This window comes from Melospiza georgiana, chromosome 24 (genome assembly GCF_028018845.1).
Source record: "Melospiza georgiana isolate bMelGeo1 chromosome 24, bMelGeo1.pri, whole genome shotgun sequence".
Taxonomy (NCBI): domain Eukaryota; kingdom Metazoa; phylum Chordata; class Aves; order Passeriformes; family Passerellidae; genus Melospiza; species Melospiza georgiana.
Genome location: NC_080453.1, coordinates 2,546,949 through 2,574,198, shown reverse-complemented (window position 1 = coordinate 2,574,198; position 27,250 = coordinate 2,546,949).

Sequence of the window (27,250 nt, the reverse complement as noted above, 5' to 3'; positions counted from 1 at the left end):
AAACCACGGGCCTTTTCCCTGGCAAACAAAACTCACCTGCCCCGCTTCTGGATGGCAGATTGCAGGAGCCGCTTGGTACTATCAAACCAGCCTGACTTGGCAATGTTTACAAATTGGGTCTCAGAACCGTCATGCATATCAAAAAATTTCAGGAGCCAGCCAGCCACTCCCAGCCACAGGCCCCTTAACACAAACCTCGCGTCATTTCCCTGGCCAAAAATACTCACCTGCCGCGCTTCTGCATGCCAGATTGCAGAAGCCACTTGGTACCATCAAACCAGCCTGACTTGGCACTGGGGCCATCTGGGGTCTGGGAACCATCCTGCATATCAAAGAATTTCAGGAGCCAGCCGGCCACTTTTGGCAACATGCCCCCGAATCCAAACCTAGACCCTTTTCCCCTCCAAAAAATCACCTGCCCCGCTTCTGGGTGACACATTGCAGGAGCAACATGCTACTGTCAAACCAGCCTGACTTGGCACTGGTGCCACCTCGAGTCTGGAAACCATCCTGCGTATCGTGGATTTTCTAGAACCAGCTGGCAACTCCCAGCCACAGGCCCTCTAATACAAACCACGGCCCTTTTCCTTTGCAAACAAAACTCACCAGCCCCGCTTCTGGATGGCAGATTGCAGGAGCCACTTGGTACTATCAAACCAGCCCGACTTGGCATTGGTGCCACCTTGGGTCTGGAAACCATCCCGCGTATCATGGATTTTCAGTTTCCAAACGGCCACTCCCGGCCACAGGCACCCAAACACAAACTTCGGTCCTTTTCCCTTGCAAAAAAAACTCATCTGCCCCACTCCTGGATGGCAGATTTCAGGAGCCACTTGGTACTATCAAAGCAGCCTGACTTGGCACTGGTGCCACCTTGGGTCTGGGAATCATCATGAGTACCGTGAATAATCAGGAGCCAGCTGGCCACTCCCAGCTACTGGTCTCCAAACACAAGCCACAGCGATTTTCCCCTGCAAACAAAACTCACCTGCCCCACTTCTGGATGGCAGATTGCAGGAGACACTTGGCAATGTGAAACCAGCCTGACATTGAAGGGTTCCACCTTGGGTCGGACAACCATGACGCATATCAAAAAATTTCAGGAGCCAGCCAGCCACTCTCCGCCTCAGGCCCCCATGGACAAACCTTGGCCCTTTTCCCTGGCAAACAAAACTCACCTTCCCCGCTTCTGGATGGCATAATGCAGGAGAAACCTGGTACTATCAAACCAGCCCGACTTGGCAGTGTTGCCACCTTGGGTCTTGAAACCATCCTGCGTATCTTGGATTTTCAGTTTCCAAACGGCCACTCACGGCCACAAGGCCCCAAACACACAACTCGGTTTTTTTCCCTTACAAACAAAACTCATCTGCCCCACTTCTGGATGGCAGGTTTCAGGAGCCACTTGATACTATCAAAGCAGCCCGACTAAGCACTGGTGCCACCTTGGGCCTGGGAGCCATCCTGCGTATCATGGATTTTGAAGAGCCAGCCAGCAACGCCCTGCCACAGGCCCCCAAACAGAAACCAAGGCTTTTTTCCCTGGCAAACAAAACTCACCTGCCCCGCTTCTGGATGGCAGATTGCTGGAGACACTTGGTACTATCAAACCAGCCCGACTTGGCACTGGTGCCGCCTTTGGTCTGGGAACCATCCAGCATATCAATGAATTTCAGGAGCCAACCACCACTCTCGGCTACAGGCCCCCAAACACAACCCTCGGCCCTTTTCCCTTGAAAACAATACTCACCTGCCCCGCTTTGGGACGTCAGATTGCAGGAGCCACTTGGTACTATCAAACCAGCCCGACTTGGCACTGGTGCTGCCTTTGGTCTAGGAGCCATCCTGCGTATCGTTTACTTTCAGTTGCCATCCGGACACTATTGGCTAAAGGACTCAAAACACAAACCTCGGGTCATTTCCCTGGCAAAAATGTCACCTGCCCTGCTTCTGGATGGCAGATTGCAGGAGCCAATTAGTACAATCAAAGCAGCTTGACTTGGCACTGGTGCCACCTTGGGTATGGGACCCATCCTGCGAATCGTTGGTTTTCAGGTGCCAGCCGGACACTGCTGGCAACAGGACTCAAAACAGAATCCTCGGCCCATTTCCCTCCCAAACAAAACTCAACGGCCCCACCTCTGCATGGCAGATTACAGGAGCCACTTGGTACTATCAAACCAGCCTGACCAGGCACTGGTGGCAACTTGGGTCTAGGACCCATCCTGCGTATCGTTTACTTTCAGTTGCCAGCAGGCCACTATTGGCTACAGGACTCAAAACACAAACCTCGGATCATTTCCCTGTCAAAAAAATCACCTGCCCTGCTTCTGGATGGCAGATTGCAGGAGCCACTTGCTACTATCAAACCAGCCAGACCCTGCACTGGTGCCACCTTGGGTCTGGGAACTATCCTGCGTATCGTGGATTTTCAGGAGCCAGCCGGCCACACCCAGCCACAGGGACCCAAACAAAAACCTCGGCCCTTTTCCCGGGCAAACAAAACTCACCTGCCCCGCTTCTGGATGGCAGATTTCAGGAGCCAATTTGTACTATCGACCCAATCCGAGTTAGTACTGCATCCATCTTGGGTGTGGGAAAGGATCTGCGTATCGTGGATTTTCCGGAGCCAGCCGGCCACTCCCGTCCACAGGCCACAAACACAAACCACGCACTTTTCCCTGGCAAAAAACATTCACCTGCCCCGCTTCTGGATGGCTGATTGCAGGAGAAAATTTTTAATATCAAACCGGCCTGACCTGGCACTGGTGCCACCTTGCGTCTTGGAACCATCCTGCGTATCGTGGATTTTCAGCAGTCAGCCGGCCACTCCCAGCCACAGGCCCCCAAAGTAAAACCTCGGCCATTTTCCCTGGCCAACAAAACTCACCTGCCCCACTTCTGGATGGCAGATTGCAGGAGCCACTTGTAAATGTCAAACTAGCTCGAATTAGCAGTGTTGCCTCATTGGGTCTTGGAACCATATTGCGTATCGTGGATTTTCAGGAGGCCTCCGGCACTCGCGGCCTCTTGCCCCAAAACACAAACCTCGGCACATTTCACATGAAAATCAAAATTCACCAGTCCCATTATTGGATTGCAGATTGCAGGAGCCACTTGGTACTATCAAACCAGCCCTACTTGGCAATGGTGCACTTTGGGTCTGGAAACGATCCTGCGTATCATGCATTGTCAGGAGGCAGCCGGCCACTCCCAGTCACAGGCCCCCAAACACAAACCACGGGCCTTTTCCCTGGCAAACAAAACTCAGCTGCCCCGCTTCTGCATGCCAGATTGCAGGAGCCACTTGGTACTATCGACCCAGCATGGCTTGGTACTGCATCCACCTTGCGTCTTGGAACCATCCTGCGTATTGTGGATTTTCAGGTGCTAGCCATCCACTCACAGACATAGGCCCCCAAACACAACCCTCGGCCCTTTTCCCTGGCAAACAAAACTCACCTGGCCCTCTTCTTGATGGCAGATTGCAGGAGCCACTTGACAATGTCAAACCAGCCCGACTTGGCAAAGTTTCCAACTTGGGTCTGAGAGCCATCATGCATATCAAAAAATTTCAGGAGCCAGCCAGCCACTCCCGGCCACAGGCCCCTAAACACAAGCCACGGCCCTTTTCCCTGGAAAACAAAACTCACCTGCCCCGCTTCTGGATGGCAGATTGCAGGAGCCGCTTGGTACTATCAAACCAGCCCGACTTGGCAGTGTTGACACCTTGGGGTTGAGAAATTTCTTTCGTATCATGGATGTTCGGGAGCCAGCCGTCCACTCCCAGCCGTAGGCCCCCCAACACAAACCATGGGCCTTTTCCCTGGCAAACAAAACTCACCTGCTCCGCTTCTGGATGGTAGATTGCAGGAGCCGCTTGGTACTATCAAACCAGCCTGACTTGGCAATGTTTACAAATTGGGTCTCAGAACCGTCATGCATATCAAAAAATTTCAGGAGCCAGCCAGCCACTCCCAGCCACAGGCCCCTTAACACAAACCTCGCGTCATTTCCCTGGCCAAAAATACTCACCTGCCGCGCTTCTGCATGCCAGATTGCAGAAGCCACTTGGTACCATCAAACCAGCCTGACTTGGCACTGGGGCCATCTGGGGTCTGGGAACCATCCTGCATATCAAAGAATTTCAGGAGCCAGCCGGCCACTTTTGGCAACATGCCCCCGAATCCAAACCTAGACCCTTTTCCCCTCCAAAAAATCACCTGCCCCGCTTCTGGGTGACACATTGCAGGAGCAACATGCTACTGTCAAACCAGCCTGACTTGGCACTGGTGCCACCTCGAGTCTGGAAACCATCCTGCGTATCGTGGATTTTCTAGAACCAGCTGGCAACTCCCAGCCACAGGCCCTCTAATACAAACCACGGCCCTTTTCCTTTGCAAACAAAACTCACCAGCCCCGCTTCTGGATGGCAGATTGCAGGAGCCACTTGGTACTATCAAACCAGCCCGACTTGGCATTGGTGCCACCTTGGGTCTGGAAACCATCCCGCGTATCATGGATTTTCAGTTTCCAAACGGCCACTCCCGGCCACAGGCACCCAAACACAAACTTCGGTCCTTTTCCCTTGCAAAAAAAACTCATCTGCCCCACTCCTGGATGGCAGATTTCAGGAGCCACTTGGTACTATCAAAGCAGCCTGACTTGGCACTGGTGCCACCTTGGGTCTGGGAATCATCATGAGTACCGTGAATAATCAGGAGCCAGCTGGCCACTCCCAGCTACTGGTCTCCAAACACAAGCCACAGCGATTTTCCCCTGCAAACAAAACTCACCTGCCCCACTTCTGGATGGCAGATTGCAGGAGACACTTGGCAATGTGAAACCAGCCTGACATTGAAGGGTTCCACCTTGGGTCGGACAACCATGACGCATATCAAAAAATTTCAGGAGCCAGCCAGCCACTCTCCGCCTCAGGCCCCCATGGACAAACCTTGGCCCTTTTCCCTGGCAAACAAAACTCACCTTCCCCGCTTCTGGATGGCATAATGCAGGAGAAACCTGGTACTATCAAACCAGCCCGACTTGGCAGTGTTGCCACCTTGGGTCTTGAAACCATCCTGCGTATCTTGGATTTTCAGTTTCCAAACGGCCACTCACGGCCACAAGGCCCCAAACACACAACTCGGTTTTTTTCCCTTACAAACAAAACTCATCTGCCCCACTTCTGGATGGCAGGTTTCAGGAGCCACTTGATACTATCAAAGCAGCCCGACTAAGCACTGGTGCCACCTTGGGCCTGGGAGCCATCCTGCGTATCATGGATTTTGAAGAGCCAGCCAGCAACGCCCTGCCACAGGCCCCCAAACAGAAACCAAGGCTTTTTTCCCTGGCAAACAAAACTCACCTGCCCCGCTTCTGGATGGCAGATTGCTGGAGACACTTGGTACTATCAAACCAGCCCGACTTGGCACTGGTGCCGCCTTTGGTCTGGGAACCATCCAGCATATCAATGAATTTCAGGAGCCAACCACCACTCTCGGCTACAGGCCCCCAAACACAACCCTCGGCCCTTTTCCCTTGAAAACAATACTCACCTGCCCCGCTTTGGGACGTCAGATTGCAGGAGCCACTTGGTACTATCAAACCAGCCCGACTTGGCACTGGTGCTGCCTTTGGTCTAGGAGCCATCCTGCGTATCGTTTTCTTTCAGTTGCCATCCGGACACTATTGGCTAAAGGACTCAAAACACAAACCTCGGGTCATTTCCCTGGCAAAAATGTCACCTGCCCTGCTTCTGGATGGCAGATTGCAGGAGCCAATTAGTACAATCAAAGCAGCTTGACTTGGCACTGGTGCCACCTTGGGTATGGGACCCATCCTGCGAATCGTTGGTTTTCAGGTGCCAGCCGGACACTGCTGGCAACAGGACTCAAAACAGAATCCTCGGCCCATTTCCCTCCCAAACAAAACTCAACGGCCCCACCTCTGCATGGCAGATTACAGGAGCCACTTGGTACTATCAAACCAGCCTGACCAGGCACTGGTGGCAACTTGGGTCTAGGACCCATCCTGCGTATCGTTTACTTTCAGTTGCCAGCAGGCCACTATTGGCTACAGGACTCAAAACACAAACCTCGGATCATTTCCCTGTCAAAAAAAATCACCTGCCCTGCTTCTGGATGGCAGATTGCAGGAGCCACTTGCTACTATCAAACCAGCCAGACCCTGCACTGGTGCCACCTTGGGTCTGGGAACTATCCTGCGTATCGTGGATTTTCAGGAGCCAGCCGGCCACACCCAGCCACAGGGACCCAAACAAAAACCTCGGCCCTTTTCCCGGGCAAACAAAACTCACCTGCCCCGCTTCTGGATGGCAGATTTCAGGAGCCAATTTGTACTATCGACCCAATCCGAGTTAGTACTGCATCCATCTTGGGTGTGGGAAAGGATCTGCGTATCGTGGATTTTCCGGAGCCAGCCGGCCACTCCCGTCCACAGGCCACAAACACAAACCACGCACTTTTCCCTGGCAAAAAACATTCACCTGCCCCGCTTCTGGATGGCTGATTGCAGGAGAAAATTTTTAATATCAAACCGGCCTGACCTGGCACTGGTGCCACCTTGCGTCTTGGAACCATCCTGCGTATCGTGGATTTTCAGCAGTCAGCCGGCCACTCCCAGCCACAGGCCCCCAAAGTAAAACCTCGGCCATTTTCCCTGGCCAACAAAACTCACCTGCCCCACTTCTGGATGGCAGATTGCAGGAGCCACTTGTAAATGTCAAACTAGCTCGAATTAGCAGTGTTGCCTCATTGGGTCTTGGAACCATATTGCGTATCGTGGATTTTCAGGAGGCCTCCGGCACTCGCGGCCTCTTGCCCCAAAACACAAACCTCGGCACATTTCACATGAAAATCAAAATTCACCAGTCCCATTATTGGATTGCAGATTGCAGGAGCCACTTGGTACTATCAAACCAGCCCTACTTGGCAATGGTGCACTTTGGGTCTGGAAACGATCCTGCGTATCATGCATTGTCAGGAGGCAGCCGGCCACTCCCAGTCACAGGCCCCCAAACACAAACCACGGGCCTTTTCCCTGGCAAACAAAACTCAGCTGCCCCGCTTCTGCATGCCAGATTGCAGGAGCCACTTGGTACTATCGACCCAGCATGGCTTGGTACTGCATCCACCTTGCGTCTTGGAACCATCCTGCGTATTGTGGATTTTCAGGTGCTAGCCATCCACTCACAGACATAGGCCCCCAAACACAACCCTCGGCCCTTTTCCCTGGCAAACAAAACTCACCTGGCCCTCTTCTTGATGGCAGATTGCAGGAGCCACTTGACAATGTCAAACCAGCCCGACTTGGCAAAGTTTCCAACTTGGGTCTGAGAGCCATCATGCATATCAAAAAATTTCAGGAGCCAGCCAGCCACTCCCGGCCACAGGCCCCTAAACACAAGCCACGGCCCTTTTCCCTGGAAAACAAAACTCACCTGCCCCGCTTCTGGATGGCAGATTGCAGGAGCCGCTTGGTACTATCAAACCAGCCCGACTTGGCAGTGTTGACACCTTGGGGTTGAGAAATTTCTTTCGTATCATGGATGTTCAGGAGCCAGCCGTCCACTCCCAGCCGTAGGCCCCCCAACACAAACCATGGGCCTTTTCCCTGGCAAACAAAACTCACCTGCTCCGCTTCTGGATGGTAGATTGCAGGAGCCGCTTGGTACTATCAAACCAGCCTGACTTGGCAATGTTTACAAATTGGGTCTCAGAACCGTCATGCATATCAAAAAATTTCAGGAGCCAGCCAGCCACTCCCAGCCACAGGCCCCTTAACACAAACCTCGCGTCATTTCCCTGGCCAAAAATACTCACCTGCCGCGCTTCTGCATGCCAGATTGCAGAAGCCACTTGGTACCATCAAACCAGCCTGACTTGGCACTGGGGCCATCTGGGGTCTGGGAACCATCCTGCATATCAAAGAATTTCAGGAGCCAGCCGGCCACTTTTGGCAACATGCCCCCGAATCCAAACCTAGACCCTTTTCCCCTCCAAAAAATCACCTGCCCCGCTTCTGGGTGACACATTGCAGGAGCAACATGCTACTGTCAAACCAGCCTGACTTGGCACTGGTGCCACCTCGAGTCTGGAAACCATCCTGCGTATCGTGGATTTTCTAGAACCAGCTGGCAACTCCCAGCCACAGGCCCTCTAATACAAACCACGGCCCTTTTCCTTTGCAAACAAAACTCACCAGCCCCGCTTCTGGATGGCAGATTGCAGGAGCCACTTGGTACTATCAAACCAGCCCGACTTGGCATTGGTGCCACCTTGGGTCTGGAAACCATCCCGCGTATCATGGATTTTCAGTTTCCAAACGGCCACTCCCGGCCACAGGCACCCAAACACAAACTTCGGTCCTTTTCCCTTGCAAAAAAAACTCATCTGCCCCACTCCTGGATGGCAGATTTCAGGAGCCACTTGGTACTATCAAAGCAGCCTGACTTGGCACTGGTGCCACCTTGGGTCTGGGAATCATCATGAGTACCGTGAATAATCAGGAGCCAGCTGGCCACTCCCAGCTACTGGTCTCCAAACACAAGCCACAGCGATTTTCCCCTGCAAACAAAACTCACCTGCCCCACTTCTGGATGGCAGATTGCAGGAGACACTTGGCAATGTGAAACCAGCCTGACATTGAAGGGTTCCACCTTGGGTCGGACAACCATGACGCATATCAAAAAATTTCAGGAGCCAGCCAGCCACTCTCCGCCTCAGGCCCCCATGGACAAACCTTGGCCCTTTTCCCTGGCAAACAAAACTCACCTTCCCCGCTTCTGGATGGCATAATGCAGGAGAAACCTGGTACTATCAAACCAGCCCGACTTGGCAGTGTTGCCACCTTGGGTCTTGAAACCATCCTGCGTATCTTGGATTTTCAGTTTCCAAACGGCCACTCACGGCCACAAGGCCCCAAACACACAACTCGGTTTTTTTCCCTTACAAACAAAACTCATCTGCCCCACTTCTGGATGGCAGGTTTCAGGAGCCACTTGATACTATCAAAGCAGCCCGACTAAGCACTGGTGCCACCTTGGGCCTGGGAGCCATCCTGCGTATCATGGATTTTGAAGAGCCAGCCAGCAACGCCCTGCCACAGGCCCCCAAACAGAAACCAAGGCTTTTTTCCCTGGCAAACAAAACTCACCTGCCCCGCTTCTGGATGGCAGATTGCTGGAGACACTTGGTACTATCAAACCAGCCCGACTTGGCACTGGTGCCGCCTTTGGTCTGGGAACCATCCAGCATATCAATGAATTTCAGGAGCCAACCACCACTCTCGGCTACAGGCCCCCAAACACAACCCTCGGCCCTTTTCCCTTGAAAACAATACTCACCTGCCCCGCTTTGGGACGTCAGATTGCAGGAGCCACTTGGTACTATCAAACCAGCCCGACTTGGCACTGGTGCCGCCTTTGGTCTAGGAGCCATCCTGCGTATCGTTTTCTTTCAGTTGCCATCCGGACACTATTGGCTAAAGGACTCAAAACACAAACCTCGGGTCATTTCCCTGGCAAAAATGTCACCTGCCCTGCTTCTGGATGGCAGATTGCAGGAGCCAATTAGTACAATCAAAGCAGCTTGACTTGGCACTGGTGCCACCTTGGGTATGGGACCCATCCTGCGAATCGTTGGTTTTCAGGTGCCAGCCGGACACTGCTGGCAACAGGACTCAAAACAGAATCCTCGGCCCATTTCCCTCCCAAACAAAACTCAACGGCCCCACCTCTGCATGGCAGATTACAGGAGCCACTTGGTACTATCAAACCAGCCTGACCAGGCACTGGTGGCAACTTGGGTCTAGGACCCATCCTGCGTATCGTTTACTTTCAGTTGCCAGCAGGCCACTATTGGCTACAGGACTCAAAACACAAACCTCGGATCATTTCCCTGTCAAAAAAAATCACCTGCCCTGCTTCTGGATGGCAGATTGCAGGAGCCACTTGCTACTATCAAACCAGCCAGACCCTGCACTGGTGCCACCTTGGGTCTGGGAACTATCCTGCGTATCGTGGATTTTCAGGAGCCAGCCGGCCACACCCAGCCACAGGGACCCAAACAAAAACCTCGGCCCTTTTCCCGGGCAAACAAAACTCACCTGCCCCGCTTCTGGATGGCAGATTTCAGGAGCCAATTTGTACTATCGACCCAATCCGAGTTAGTACTGCATCCATCTTGGGTGTGGGAAAGGATCTGCGTATCGTGGATTTTCCGGAGCCAGCCGGCCACTCCCGTCCACAGGCCACAAACACAAACCACGCACTTTTCCCTGGCAAAAACCATTCACCTGCCCCGCTTCTGGATGGCTGATTGCAGGAGAAAATTTTTAATATCAAACCGGCCTGACCTGGCACTGGTGCCACCTTGCGTCTTGGAACCATCCTGCGTATCGTGGATTTTCAGCAGTCAGCCGGCCACTCCCAGCCACAGGCCCCCAAAGTAAAACCTCGGCCATTTTCCCTGGCCAACAAAACTCACCTGCCCCACTTCTGGATGGCAGATTGCAGGAGCCACTTGTAAATGTCAAACTAGCTCGAATTAGCAGTGTTGCCTCATTGGGTCTTGGAACCATATTGCGTATCGTGGATTTTCAGGAGGCCTCCGGCACTCGCGGCCTCTTGCCCCAAAACACAAACCTCGGCACATTTCACATGAAAATCAAAATTCACCAGTCCCATTATTGGATTGCAGATTGCAGGAGCCACTTGGTACTATCAAACCAGCCCTACTTGGCAATGGTGCACTTTGGGTCTGGAAACGATCCTGCGTATCATGCATTGTCAGGAGGCAGCCGGCCACTCCCAGTCACAGGCCCCCAAACACAAACCACGGGCCTTTTCCCTGGCAAACAAAACTCAGCTGCCCCGCTTCTGCATGCCAGATTGCAGGAGCCACTTGGTACTATCGACCCAGCATGGCTTGGTACTGCATCCACCTTGCGTCTTGGAACCATCCTGCGTATTGTGGATTTTCAGGTGCTAGCCATCCACTCACAGACATAGGCCCCCAAACACAACCCTCGGCCCTTTTCCCTGGCAAACAAAACTCACCTGGCCCTCTTCTTGATGGCAGATTGCAGGAGCCACTTGACAATGTCAAACCAGCCCGACTTGGCAAAGTTTCCAACTTGGGTCTGAGAGCCATCATGCATATCAAAAAATTTCAGGAGCCAGCCAGCCACTCCCGGCCACAGGCCCCTAAACACAAGCCACGGCCCTTTTCCCTGGAAAACAAAACTCACCTGCCCCGCTTCTGGATGGCAGATTGCAGGAGCCGCTTGGTACTATCAAACCAGCCCGACTTGGCAGTGTTGACACCTTGGGGTTGAGAAATTTCTTTCGTATCATGGATGTTCGGGAGCCAGCCGTCCACTCCCAGCCGTAGGCCCCCCAACACAAACCATGGGCCTTTTCCCTGGCAAACAAAACTCACCTGCTCCGCTTCTGGATGGTAGATTGCAGGAGCCGCTTGGTACTATCAAACCAGCCTGACTTGGCAATGTTTACAAATTGGGTCTCAGAACCGTCATGCATATCAAAAAATTTCAGGAGCCAGCCAGCCACTCCCAGCCACAGGCCCCTTAACACAAACCTCGCGTCATTTCCCTGGCCAAAAATACTCACCTGCCGCGCTTCTGCATGCCAGATTGCAGAAGCCACTTGGTACCATCAAACCAGCCTGACTTGGCACTGGGGCCATCTGGGGTCTGGGAACCATCCTGCATATCAAAGAATTTCAGGAGCCAGCCGGCCACTTTTGGCAACATGCCCCCGAATCCAAACCTAGACCCTTTTCCCCTCCAAAAAATCACCTGCCCCGCTTCTGGGTGACACATTGCAGGAGCAACATGCTACTGTCAAACCAGCCTGACTTGGCACTGGTGCCACCTCGAGTCTGGAAACCATCCTGCGTATCGTGGATTTTCTAGAACCAGCTGGCAACTCCCAGCCACAGGCCCTCTAATACAAACCACGGCCCTTTTCCTTTGCAAACAAAACTCACCAGCCCCGCTTCTGGATGGCAGATTGCAGGAGCCACTTGGTACTATCAAACCAGCCCGACTTGGCATTGGTGCCACCTTGGGTCTGGAAACCATCCCGCGTATCATGGATTTTCAGTTTCCAAACGGCCACTCCCGGCCACAGGCACCCAAACACAAACTTCGGTCCTTTTCCCTTGCAAAAAAAACTCATCTGCCCCACTCCTGGATGGCAGATTTCAGGAGCCACTTGGTACTATCAAAGCAGCCTGACTTGGCACTGGTGCCACCTTGGGTCTGGGAATCATCATGAGTACCGTGAATAATCAGGAGCCAGCTGGCCACTCCCAGCTACTGGTCTCCAAACACAAGCCACAGCGATTTTCCCCTGCAAACAAAACTCACCTGCCCCACTTCTGGATGGCAGATTGCAGGAGACACTTGGCAATGTGAAACCAGCCTGACATTGAAGGGTTCCACCTTGGGTCGGACAACCATGACGCATATCAAAAAATTTCAGGAGCCAGCCAGCCACTCTCCGCCTCAGGCCCCCATGGACAAACCTTGGCCCTTTTCCCTGGCAAACAAAACTCACCTTCCCCGCTTCTGGATGGCATAATGCAGGAGAAACCTGGTACTATCAAACCAGCCCGACTTGGCAGTGTTGCCACCTTGGGTCTTGAAACCATCCTGCGTATCTTGGATTTTCAGTTTCCAAACGGCCACTCACGGCCACAAGGCCCCAAACACACAACTCGGTTTTTTTCCCTTACAAACAAAACTCATCTGCCCCACTTCTGGATGGCAGGTTTCAGGAGCCACTTGATACTATCAAAGCAGCCCGACTAAGCACTGGTGCCACCTTGGGCCTGGGAGCCATCCTGCGTATCATGGATTTTGAAGAGCCAGCCAGCAACGCCCTGCCACAGGCCCCCAAACAGAAACCAAGGCTTTTTTCCCTGGCAAACAAAACTCACCTGCCCCGCTTCTGGATGGCAGATTGCTGGAGACACTTGGTACTATCAAACCAGCCCGACTTGGCACTGGTGCCGCCTTTGGTCTGGGAACCATCCAGCATATCAATGAATTTCAGGAGCCAACCACCACTCTCGGCTACAGGCCCCCAAACACAACCCTCGGCCCTTTTCCCTTGAAAACAATACTCACCTGCCCCGCTTTGGGACGTCAGATTGCAGGAGCCACTTGGTACTATCAAACCAGCCCGACTTGGCACTGGTGCTGCCTTTGGTCTAGGAGCCATCCTGCGTATCGTTTTCTTTCAGTTGCCATCCGGACACTATTGGCTAAAGGACTCAAAACACAAACCTCGGGTCATTTCCCTGGCAAAAATGTCACCTGCCCTGCTTCTGGATGGCAGATTGCAGGAGCCAATTAGTACAATCAAAGCAGCTTGACTTGGCACTGGTGCCACCTTGGGTATGGGACCCATCCTGCGAATCGTTGGTTTTCAGGTGCCAGCCGGACACTGCTGGCAACAGGACTCAAAACAGAATCCTCGGCCCATTTCCCTCCCAAACAAAACTCAACGGCCCCACCTCTGCATGGCAGATTACAGGAGCCACTTGGTACTATCAAACCAGCCTGACCAGGCACTGGTGGCCACTTGGGTCTAGGACCCATCCTGCGTATCGTTTACTTTCAGTTGCCAGCAGGCCACTATTGGCTACAGGACTCAAAACACAAACCTCGGATCATTTCCCTGTCAAAAAAAATCACCTGCCCTGCTTCTGGATGGCAGATTGCAGGAGCCACTTGCTACTATCAAACCAGCCAGACCCTGCACTGGTGCCACCTTGGGTCTGGGAACTATCCTGCGTATCGTGGATTTTCAGGAGCCAGCCGGCCACACCCAGCCACAGGGACCCAAACAAAAACCTCGGCCCTTTTCCCGGGCAAACAAAACTCACCTGCCCCGCTTCTGGATGGCAGATTTCAGGAGCCAATTTGTACTATCGACCCAATCCGAGTTAGTACTGCATCCATCTTGGGTGTGGGAAAGGATCTGCGTATCGTGGATTTTCCGGAGCCAGCCGGCCACTCCCGTCCACAGGCCACAAACACAAACCACGCACTTTTCCCTGGCAAAAAACATTCACCTGCCCCGCTTCTGGATGGCTGATTGCAGGAGAAAATTTTTAATATCAAACCGGCCTGACCTGGCACTGGTGCCACCTTGCGTCTTGGAACCATCCTGCGTATCGTGGATTTTCAGCAGTCAGCCGGCCACTCCCAGCCACAGGCCCCCAAAGTAAAACCTCGGCCATTTTCCCTGGCCAACAAAACTCACCTGCCCCACTTCTGGATGGCAGATTGCAGGAGCCACTTGTAAATGTCAAACTAGCTCGAATTAGCAGTGTTGCCTCATTGGGTCTTGGAACCATATTGCGTATCGTGGATTTTCAGGAGGCCTCCGGCACTCGCGGCCTCTTGCCCCAAAACACAAACCTCGGCACATTTCACATGAAAATCAAAATTCACCAGTCCCATTATTGGATTGCAGATTGCAGGAGCCACTTGGTACTATCAAACCAGCCCTACTTGGCAATGGTGCACTTTGGGTCTGGAAACGATCCTGCGTATCATGCATTGTCAGGAGGCAGCCGGCCACTCCCAGTCACAGGCCCCCAAACACAAACCACGGGCCTTTTCCCTGGCAAACAAAACTCAGCTGCCCCGCTTCTGCATGCCAGATTGCAGGAGCCACTTGGTACTATCGACCCAGCATGGCTTGGTACTGCATCCACCTTGCGTCTTGGAACCATCCTGCGTATTGTGGATTTTCAGGTGCTAGCCATCCACTCACAGACATAGGCCCCCAAACACAACCCTCGGCCCTTTTCCCTGGCAAACAAAACTCACCTGGCCCTCTTCTTGATGGCAGATTGCAGGAGCCACTTGACAATGTCAAACCAGCCCGACTTGGCAAAGTTTCCAACTTGGGTCTGAGAGCCATCATGCATATCAAAAAATTTCAGGAGCCAGCCAGCCACTCCCGGCCACAGGCCCCTAAACACAAGCCACGGCCCTTTTCCCTGGAAAACAAAACTCACCTGCCCCGCTTCTGGATGGCAGATTGCAGGAGCCGCTTGGTACTATCAAACCAGCCCGACTTGGCAGTGTTGACACCTTGGGGTTGAGAAATTTCTTTCGTATCATGGATGTTCAGGAGCCAGCCGTCCACTCCCAGCCGTAGGCCCCCCAACACAAACCATGGGCCTTTTCCCTGGCAAACAAAACTCACCTGCTCCGCTTCTGGATGGTAGATTGCAGGAGCCGCTTGGTACTATCAAACCAGCCTGACTTGGCAATGTTTACAAATTGGGTCTCAGAACCGTCATGCATATCAAAAAATTTCAGGAGCCAGCCAGCCACTCCCAGCCACAGGCCCCTTAACACAAACCTCGCGTCATTTCCCTGGCCAAAAATACTCACCTGCCGCGCTTCTGCATGCCAGATTGCAGAAGCCACTTGGTACCATCAAACCAGCCTGACTTGGCACTGGGGCCATCTGGGGTCTGGGAACCATCCTGCATATCAAAGAATTTCAGGAGCCAGCCGGCCACTTTTGGCAACATGCCCCCGAATCCAAACCTAGACCCTTTTCCCCTCCAAAAAATCACCTGCCCCGCTTCTGGGTGACACATTGCAGGAGCAACATGCTACTGTCAAACCAGCCTGACTTGGCACTGGTGCCACCTCGAGTCTGGAAACCATCCTGCGTATCGTGGATTTTCTAGAACCAGCTGGCAACTCCCAGCCACAGGCCCTCTAATACAAACCACGGCCCTTTTCCTTTGCAAACAAAACTCACCAGCCCCGCTTCTGGATGGCAGATTGCAGGAGCCACTTGGTACTATCAAACCAGCCCGACTTGGCATTGGTGCCACCTTGGGTCTGGAAACCATCCCGCGTATCATGGATTTTCAGTTTCCAAACGGCCACTCCCGGCCACAGGCACCCAAACACAAACTTCGGTCCTTTTCCCTTGCAAAAAAAACTCATCTGCCCCACTCCTGGATGGCAGATTTCAGGAGCCACTTGGTACTATCAAAGCAGCCTGACTTGGCACTGGTGCCACCTTGGGTCTGGGAATCATCATGAGTACCGTGAATAATCAGGAGCCAGCTGGCCACTCCCAGCTACTGGTCTCCAAACACAAGCCACAGCGATTTTCCCCTGCAAACAAAACTCACCTGCCCCACTTCTGGATGGCAGATTGCAGGAGACACTTGGCAATGTGAAACCAGCCTGACATTGAAGGGTTCCACCTTGGGTCGGACAACCATGACGCATATCAAAAAATTTCAGGAGCCAGCCAGCCACTCTCCGCCTCAGGCCCCCATGGACAAACCTTGGCCCTTTTCCCTGGCAAACAAAACTCACCTTCCCCGCTTCTGGATGGCATAATGCAGGAGAAACCTGGTACTATCAAACCAGCCCGACTTGGCAGTGTTGCCACCTTGGGTCTTGAAACCATCCTGCGTATCTTGGATTTTCAGTTTCCAAACGGCCACTCACGGCCACAAGGCCCCAAACACACAACTCGGTTTTTTTCCCTTACAAACAAAACTCATCTGCCCCACTTCTGGATGGCAGGTTTCAGGAGCCACTTGATACTATCAAAGCAGCCCGACTAAGCACTGGTGCCACCTTGGGCCTGGGAGCCATCCTGCGTATCATGGATTTTGAAGAGCCAGCCAGCAACGCCCTGCCACAGGCCCCCAAACAGAAACCAAGGCTTTTTTCCCTGGCAAACAAAACTCACCTGCCCCGCTTCTGGATGGCAGATTGCTGGAGACACTTGGTACTATCAAACCAGCCCGACTTGGCACTGGTGCCGCCTTTGGTCTGGGAACCATCCAGCATATCAATGAATTTCAGGAGCCAACCACCACTCTCGGCTACAGGCCCCCAAACACAACCCTCGGCCCTTTTCCCTTGAAAACAATACTCACCTGCCCCGCTTTGGGACGTCAGATTGCAGGAGCCACTTGGTACTATCAAACCAGCCCGACTTGGCACTGGTGCTGCCTTTGGTCTAGGAGCCATCCTGCGTATCGTTTTCTTTCAGTTGCCATCCGGACACTATTGGCTAAAGGACTCAAAACACAAACCTCGGGTCATTTCCCTGGCAAAAATGTCACCTGCCCTGCTTCTGGATGGCAGATTGCAGGAGCCAATTAGTACAATCAAAGCAGCTTGACTTGGCACTGGTGCCACCTTGGGTATGGGACCCATCCTGCGAATCGTTGGTTTTCAGGTGCCAGCCGGACACTGCTGGCAACAGGACTCAAAACAGAATCCTCGGCCCATTTCCCTCCCAAACAAAACTCAACGGCCCCACCTCTGCATGGCAGATTACAGGAGCCACTTGGTACTATCAAACCAGCCTGACCAGGCACTGGTGGCAACTTGGGTCTAGGACCCATCCTGCGTATCGTTTACTTTCAGTTGCCAGCAGGCCACTATTGGCTACAGGACTCAAAACACAAACCTCGGATCATTTCCCTGTCAAAAAAAATCACCTGCCCTGCTTCTGGATGGCAGATTGCAGGAGCCACTTGCTACTATCAAACCAGCCAGACCCTGCACTGGTGCCACCTTGGGTCTGGGAACTATCCTGCGTATCGTGGATTTTCAGGAGCCAGCCGGCCACACCCAGCCACAGGGACCCAAACAAAAACCTCGGCCCTTTTCCCGGGCAAACAAAACTCACCTGCCCCGCTTCTGGATGGCAGATTTCAGGAGCCAATTTGTACTATCGACCCAATCCGAGTTAGTACTGCATCCATCTTGGGTGTGGGAAAGGATCTGCGTATCGTGGATTTTCCGGAGCCAGCCGGCCACTCCCGTCCACAGGCCACAAACACAAACCACGCACTTTTCCCTGGCAAAAAACATTCACCTGCCCCGCTTCTGGATGGCTGATTGCAGGAGAAAATTTTTAATATCAAACCGGCCTGACCTGGCACTGGTGCCACCTTGCGTCTTGGAACCATCCTGCGTATCGTGGATTTTCAGCAGTCAGCCGGCCACTCCCAGCCACAGGCCCCCAAAGTAAAACCTCGGCCATTTTCCCTGGCCAACAAAACTCACCTGCCCCACTTCTGGATGGCAGATTGCAGGAGCCACTTGTAAATGTCAAACTAGCTCGAATTAGCAGTGTTGCCTCATTGGGTCTTGGAACCATATTGCGTATCGTGGATTTTCAGGAGGCCTCCGGCACTCGCGGCCTCTTGCCCCAAAACACAAACCTCGGCACATTTCACATGAAAATCAAAATTCACCAGTCCCATTATTGGATTGCAGATTGCAGGAGCCACTTGGTACTATCAAACCAGCCCTACTTGGCAATGGTGCACTTTGGGTCTGGAAACGATCCTGCGTATCATGCATTGTCAGGAGGCAGCCGGCCACTCCCAGTCACAGGCCCCCAAACACAAACCACGGGCCTTTTCCCTGGCAAACAAAACTCAGCTGCCCCGCTTCTGCATGCCAGATTGCAGGAGCCACTTGGTACTATCGACCCAGCATGGCTTGGTACTGCATCCACCTTGCGTCTTGGAACCATCCTGCGTATTGTGGATTTTCAGGTGCTAGCCATCCACTCACAGACATAGGCCCCCAAACACAACCCTCGGCCCTTTTCCCTGGCAAACAAAACTCACCTGGCCCTCTTCTTGATGGCAGATTGCAGGAGCCACTTGACAATGTCAAACCAGCCCGACTTGGCAAAGTTTCCAACTTGGGTCTGAGAGCCATCATGCATATCAAAAAATTTCAGGAGCCAGCCAGCCACTCCCGGCCACAGGCCCCTAAACACAAGCCACGGCCCTTTTCCCTGGAAAACAAAACTCACCTGCCCCGCTTCTGGATGGCAGATTGCAGGAGCCGCTTGGTACTATCAAACCAGCCTGACTTGGCAATGTTTACAAATTGGGTCTCAGAACCGTCATGCATATCAAAAAATTTCAGGAGCCAGCCAGCCACTCCCAGCCACAGGCCCCTTAACACAAACCTCGCGCCATTTCCCTGGCCAAAAATACTCACCTGCCGCGCTTCTGCATGCCAGATTGCAGAAGCCACTTGGTACCATCAAACCAGCCTGACTTGGCACTGGGGCCATCTGGGGTCTGGGAACCATCCTGCATATCAAAGAATTTCAGGAGCCAGCCGGCCACTTTTGGCAACATGCCCCCGAATCCAAACCTAGACCCTTTTCCCCTCCAAAAAATCACCTGCCCCGCTTCTGGGTGACACATTGCAGGAGCAACATGCTACTGTCAAACCAGCCTGACTTGGCACTGGTGCCACCTCAAGTCTGGAAACCATCCTGCGTATCGTGGATTTTCTAGAACCAGCTGGCAACTCCCAGCCACAGGCCCTCTAATACAAACCACGGCCCTTTTCCTTTGCAAACAAAACTCACCAGCCCCGCTTCTGGATGGCAGATTGCAGGAGCCACTTGGTACTATCAAACCAGCCCGACTTGGCATTGGTGCCACCTTGGGTCTGGAAACCATCCCGCGTATCATGGATTTTCAGTTTCCAAACGGCCACTCCCGGCCACAGGCACCCAAACACAAACTTCGGTCCTTTTCCCTTGCAAAAAAAACTCATCTGCCCCACTCCTGGATGGCAGATTTCAGGAGCCACTTGGTACTATCAAAGCAGCCTGACTTGGCACTGGTGCCACCTTGGGTCTGGGAATCATCATGAGTACCGTGAATAATCAGGAGCCAGCTGGCCACTCCCAGCTACTGGTCTCCAAACACAAGCCACAGCGATTTTCCCCTGCAAACAAAACTCACCTGCCCCACTTCTGGATGGCAGATTGCAGGAGACACTTGGCAATGTGAAACCAGCCTGACATTGAAGGGTTCCACCTTGGGTCGGACAACCATGACGCATATCAAAAAATTTCAGGAGCCAGCCAGCCACTCTCCGCCTCAGGCCCCCATGGACAAACCTTGGCCCTTTTCCCTGGCAAACAAAACTCACCTTCCCCGCTTCTGGATGGCATAATGCAGGAGAAACCTGGTACTATCAAACCAGCCCGACTTGGCAGTGTTGCCACCTTGGGTCTTGAAACCATCCTGCGTATCTTGGATTTTCAGTTTCCAAACGGCCACTCACGGCCACAAGGCCCCAAACACACAACTCGGTTTTTTTCCCTTACAAACAAAACTCATCTGCCCCACTTCTGGATGGCAGGTTTCAGGAGCCACTTGATACTATCAAAGCAGCCCGACTAAGCACTGGTGCCACCTTGGGCCTGGGAGCCATCCTGCGTATCATGGATTTTGAAGAGCCAGCCAGCAACGCCCTGCCACAGGCCCCCAAACAGAAACCAAGGCTTTTTTCCCTGGCAAACAAAACTCACCTGCCCCGCTTCTGGATGGCAGATTGCTGGAGACACTTGGTACTATCAAACCAGCCCGACTTGGCACTGGTGCCGCCTTTGGTCTGGGAACCATCCAGCATATCAATGAATTTCAGGAGCCAACCACCACTCTCGGCTACAGGCCCCCAAACACAACCCTCGGCCCTTTTCCCTTGAAAACAATACTCACCTGCCCCGCTTTGGGACGTCAGATTGCAGGAGCCACTTGGTACTATCAAACCAGCCCGACTTGGCACTGGTGCCGCCTTTGGTCTAGGAGCCATCCTGCGTATCGTTTTCTTTCAGTTGCCATCTGGACACTATTGGCTAAAGGACTCAAAACACAAACCTCGGGTCATTTCCCTGGCAAAAATGTCACCTGCCCTGCTTCTGGATGGCAGATTGCAGGAGCCAATTAGTACAATCAAAGCAGCTTGACTTGGCACTGGTGCCACCTTGGGTATGGGACCCATCCTGCGAATCGTTGGTTTTCAGGTGCCAGCCGGACACTGCTGGCAACAGGACTCAAAACAGAATCCTCGGCCCATTTCCCTCCCAAACAAAACTCAACGGCCCCACCTCTGCATGGCAGATTACAGGAGCCACTTGGTACTATCAAACCAGCCTGACCAGGCACTGGTGGCCACTTGGGTCTAGGACCCATCCTGCGTATCGTTTACTTTCAGTTGCCAGCAGGCCACTATTGGCTACAGGACTCAAAACACAAACCTCGGATCATTTCCCTGTCAAAAAAAATCACCTGCCCTGCTTCTGGATGGCAGATTGCAGGAGCCACTTGCTACTATCAAACCAGCCAGACCCTGCACTGGTGCCACCTTGGGTCTGGGAACTATCCTGCGTATCGTGGATTTTCAGGAGCCAGCCGGCCACACCCAGCCACAGGGACCCAAACAAAAACCTCGGCCCTTTTCCCGGGCAAACAAAACTCACCTGCCCCGCTTCTGGATGGCAGATTTCAGGAGCCAATTTGTACTATCGACCCAATCCGAGTTAGTACTGCATCCATCTTGGGTGTGGGAAAGGATCTGCGTATCGTGGATTTTCCGGAGCCAGCCGGCCACTCCCGTCCACAGGCCACAAACACAAACCACGCACTTTTCCCTGGCAAAAAACATTCACCTGCCCCGCTTCTGGATGGCTGATTGCAGGAGAAAATTTTTAATATCAAACCGGCCTGACCTGGCACTGGTGCCACCTTGCGTCTTGGAACCATCCTGCGTATCGTGGATTTTCAGCAGTCAGCCGGCCACTCCCAGCCACAGGCCCCCAAAGTAAAACCTCGGCCATTTTCCCTGGCCAACAAAACTCACCTGCCCCACTTCTGGATGGCAGATTGCAGGAGCCACTTGTAAATGTCAAACTAGCTCGAATTAGCAGTGTTGCCTCATTGGGTCTTGGAACCATATTGCGTATCGTGGATTTTCAGGAGGCCTCCGGCACTCGCGGCCTCTTGCCCCAAAACACAAACCTCGGCACATTTCACATGAAAATCAAAATTCACCAGTCCCATTATTGGATTGCAGATTGCAGGAGCCACTTGGTACTATCAAACCAGCCCTACTTGGCAATGGTGCACTTTGGGTCTGGAAACGATCCTGCGTATCATGCATTGTCAGGAGGCAGCCGGCCACTCCCAGTCACAGGCCCCCAAACACAAACCACGGGCCTTTTCCCTGGCAAACAAAACTCAGCTGCCCCGCTTCTGCATGCCAGATTGCAGGAGCCACTTGGTACTATCGACCCAGCATGGCTTGGTACTGCATCCACCTTGCGTCTTGGAACCATCCTGCGTATTGTGGATTTTCAGGTGCTAGCCATCCACTCACAGACATAGGCCCCCAAACACAACCCTCGGCCCTTTTCCCTGGCAAACAAAACTCACCTGGCCCTCTTCTTGATGGCAGATTGCAGGAGCCACTTGACAATGTCAAACCAGCCCGACTTGGCAAAGTTTCCAACTTGGGTCTCAGAACCGTCATGCATATAAAAAAATTTCAGGAGCCAGCCAGCCACTCCCGGCCACAGGCCCCTAAACACAAGCCACGGCCCTTTTCCCTGGAAAACAAAACTCACCTGCCCCGCTTCTGGATGGCAGATTGCAGGAGCCGCTTGGTACTATCAAACCAGCCCGACTTGGCAGTGTTGACACCTTGGGGTTGAGAAATTTCTTTCGTATCATGGATGTTCAGGAGCCAGCCGTCCACTCCCAGCCGTAGGCCCCCCAACACAAACCATGGGCCTTTTCCCTGGCAAACAAAACTCACCTGCTCCGCTTCTGGATGGTAGATTGCAGGAGCCGCTTGGTACTATCAAACCAGCCTGACTTGGCAATGTTTACAAATTGGGTCTCAGAACCGTCATGCATATCAAAAAATTTCAGGAGCCAGCCAGCCACTCCCAGCCACAGGCCCCTTAACACAAACCTCGCGTCATTTCCCTGGCCAAAAATACTCACCTGCCGCGCTTCTGCATGCCAGATTGCAGAAGCCACTTGGTACCATCAAACCAGCCTGACTTGGCACTGGGGCCATCTGGGGTCTGGGAACCATCCTGCATATCAAAGAATTTCAGGAGCCAGCCGGCCACTTTTGGCAACATGCCCCCGAATCCAAACCTAGACCCTTTTCCCCTCCAAAAAATCACCTGCCCCGCTTCTGGGTGACACATTGCAGGAGCAACATGCTACTGTCAAACCAGCCTGACTTGGCACTGGTGCCACCTCGAGTCTGGAAACCATCCTGCGTATCGTGGATTTTCTAGAACCAGCTGGCAACTCCCAGCCACAGGCCCTCTAATACAAACCACGGCCCTTTTCCTTTGCAAACAAAACTCACCAGCCCCGCTTCTGGATGGCAGATTGCAGGAGCCACTTGGTACTATCAAACCAGCCCGACTTGGCATTGGTGCCACCTTGGGTCTGGAAACCATCCCGCGTATCATGGATTTTCAGTTTCCAAACGGCCACTCCCGGCCACAGGCACCCAAACACAAACTTCGGTCCTTTTCCCTTGCAAAAAAAACTCATCTGCCCCACTCCTGGATGGCAGATTTCAGGAGCCACTTGGTACTATCAAAGCAGCCTGACTTGGCACTGGTGCCACCTTGGGTCTGGGAATCATCATGAGTACCGTGAATAATCAGGAGCCAGCTGGCCACTCCCAGCTACTGGTCTCCAAACACAAGCCACAGCGATTTTCCCCTGCAAACAAAACTCACCTGCCCCACTTCTGGATGGCAGATTGCAGGAGACACTTGGCAATGTGAAACCAGCCTGACATTGAAGGGTTCCACCTTGGGTCGGACAACCATGACGCATATCAAAAAATTTCAGGAGCCAGCCAGCCACTCTCCGCCTCAGGCCCCCATGGACAAACCTTGGCCCTTTTCCCTGGCAAACAAAACTCACCTTCCCCGCTTCTGGATGGCATAATGCAGGAGAAACCTGGTACTATCAAACCAGCCCGACTTGGCAGTGTTGCCACCTTGGGTCTTGAAACCATCCTGCGTATCTTGGATTTTCAGTTTCCAAACGGCCACTCACGGCCACAAGGCCCCAAACACACAACTCGGTTTTTTTCCCTTACAAACAAAACTCATCTGCCCCACTTCTGGATGGCAGGTTTCAGGAGCCACTTGATACTATCAAAGCAGCCCGACTAAGCACTGGTGCCACCTTGGGCCTGGGAGCCATCCTGCGTATCATGGATTTTGAAGAGCCAGCCAGCAACGCCCTGCCACAGGCCCCCAAACAGAAACCAAGGCTTTTTTCCCTGGCAAACAAAACTCACCTGCCCCGCTTCTGGATGGCAGATTGCTGGAGACACTTGGTACTATCAAACCAGCCCGACTTGGCACTGGTGCCGCCTTTGGTCTGGGAACCATCCAGCATATCAATGAATTTCAGGAGCCAACCACCACTCTCGGCTACAGGCCCCCAAACACAACCCTCGGCCCTTTTCCCTTGAAAACAATACTCACCTGCCCCGCTTTGGGACGTCAGATTGCAGGAGCCACTTGGTACTATCAAACCAGCCCGACTTGGCACTGGTGCCGCCTTTGGTCTAGGAGCCATCCTGCGTATCGTTTTCTTTCAGTTGCCATCCGGACACTATTGGCTAAAGGACTCAAAACACAAACCTCGGGTCATTTCCCTGGCAAAAATGTCACCTGCCCTGCTTCTGGATGGCAGATTGCAGGAGCCAATTAGTACAATCAAAGCAGCTTGACTTGGCACTGGTGCCACCTTGGGTATGGGACCCATCCTGCGAATCGTTGGTTTTCAGGTGCCAGCCGGACACTGCTGGCAACAGGACTCAAAACAGAATCCTCGGCCCATTTCCCTCCCAAACAAAACTCAACGGCCCCACCTCTGCATGGCAGATTACAGGAGCCACTTGGTACTATCAAACCAGCCTGACCAGGCACTGGTGGCCACTTGGGTCTAGGACCCATCCTGCGTATCGTTTACTTTCAGTTGCCAGCAGGCCACTATTGGCTACAGGACTCAAAACACAAACCTCGGATCATTTCCCTGTCAAAAAAAATCACCTGCCCTGCTTCTGGATGGCAGATTGCAGGAGCCACTTGCTACTATCAAACCAGCCAGACCCTGCACTGGTGCCACCTTGGGTCTGGGAACTATCCTGCGTATCGTGGATTTTCAGGAGCCAGCCGGCCACACCCAGCCACAGGGACCCAAACAAAAACCTCGGCCCTTTTCCCGGGCAAACAAAACTCACCTGCCCCGCTTCTGGATGGCAGATTTCAGGAGCCAATTTGTACTATCGACCCAATCCGAGTTAGTACTGCATCCATCTTGGGTGTGGGAAAGGATCTGCGTATCGTGGATTTTCCGGAGCCAGCCGGCCACTCCCGTCCACAGGCCACAAACACAAACCACGCACTTTTCCCTGGCAAAAAACATTCACCTGCCCCGCTTCTGGATGGCTGATTGCAGGAGAAAATTTTTAATATCAAACCGGCCTGACCTGGCACTGGTGCCACCTTGCGTCTTGGAACCATCCTGCGTATCGTGGATTTTCAGCAGTCAGCCGGCCACTCCCAGCCACAGGCCCCCAAAGTAAAACCTCGGCCATTTTCCCTGGCCAACAAAACTCACCTGCCCCACTTCTGGATGGCAGATTGCAGGAGCCACTTGTAAATGTCAAACTAGCTCGAATTAGCAGTGTTGCCTCATTGGGTCTTGGAACCATATTGCGTATCGTGGATTTTCAGGAGGCCTCCGGCACTCGCGGCCTCTTGCCCCAAAACACAAACCTCGGCACATTTCACATGAAAATCAAAATTCACCAGTCCCATTATTGGATTGCAGATTGCAGGAGCCACTTGGTACTATCAAACCAGCCCTACTTGGCAATGGTGCACTTTGGGTCTGGAAACGATCCTGCGTATCATGCATTGTCAGGAGGCAGCCGGCCACTCCCAGTCACAGGCCCCCAAACACAAGCCACGGGCCTTTTCCCTGGCAAACAAAACTCAGCTGCCCCGCTTCTGGATGGCAGATTGCAGGAGCCGCTTGGTACTATCAAAGCAGCCCGACTTGGCAGTGTTGACACCTTGGGGTTGAGAAATTTCTTTCGTATCATGGATTTTCAGGAGCCAGCCGTCCACTCCCAGCCGTAGGCCCCCCAACACAAACCATGGGCCTTTTCCCTGGCAAACAAAACTCACCTGCTCCGCTTCTGGATGGTAGATTGCAGGAGCCGCTTGGTACTATCAAACCAGCCTGACTTGGCAATGTTTACAAATTGGGTCTCAGAACCGTCATGCATATCAAAAAATTTCAGGAGCCAGCCAGCCACTCCCAGCCACAGGCCCCTTAACACAAACCTCGCGTCATTTCCCTGGCCAAAAATACTCACCTGCCGCGCTTCTGCATGCCAGATTGCAGAAGCCACTTGGTACCATCAAACCAGCCTGACTTGGCACTGGGGCCATCTGGGGTCTGGGAACCATCCTGCATATCAAAGAATTTCAGGAGCCAGCCGGCCACTTTTGGCAACATGCCCCCGAATCCAAACCTAGACCCTTTTCCCCTCCAAAAAATCACCTGCCCCGCTTCTGGGTGACACATTGCAGGAGCAACATGCTACTGTCAAACCAGCCTGACTTGGCACTGGTGCCACCTCGAGTCTGGAAACCATCCTGCGTATCGTGGATTTTCTAGAACCAGCTGGCAACTCCCAGCCACAGGCCCTCTAATACAAACCACGGCCCTTTTCCTTTGCAAACAAAACTCACCAGCCCCGCTTCTGGATGGCAGATTGCAGGAGCCACTTGGTACTATCAAACCAGCCCGACTTGGCATTGGTGCCACCTTGGGTCTGGAAACCATCCCGCGTATCATGGATTTTCAGTTTCCAAACGGCCACTCCCGGCCACAGGCACCCAAACACAAACTTCGGTCCTTTTCCCTTGCAAAAAAAACTCATCTGCCCCACTCCTGGATGGCAGATTTCAGGAGCCACTTGGTACTATCAAAGCAGCCTGACTTGGCACTGGTGCCACCTTGGGTCTGGGAATCATCATGAGTACCGTGAATAATCAGGAGCCAGCTGGCCACTCCCAGCTACTGGTCTCCAAACACAAGCCACAGCGATTTTCCCCTGCAAACAAAACTCACCTGCCCCACTTCTGGATGGCAGATTGCAGGAGACACTTGGCAATGTGAAACCAGCCTGACATTGAAGGGTTCCACCTTGGGTCGGACAACCATGACGCATATCAAAAAATTTCAGGAGCCAGCCAGCCACTCTCCGCCTCAGGCCCCCATGGACAAACCTTGGCCCTTTTCCC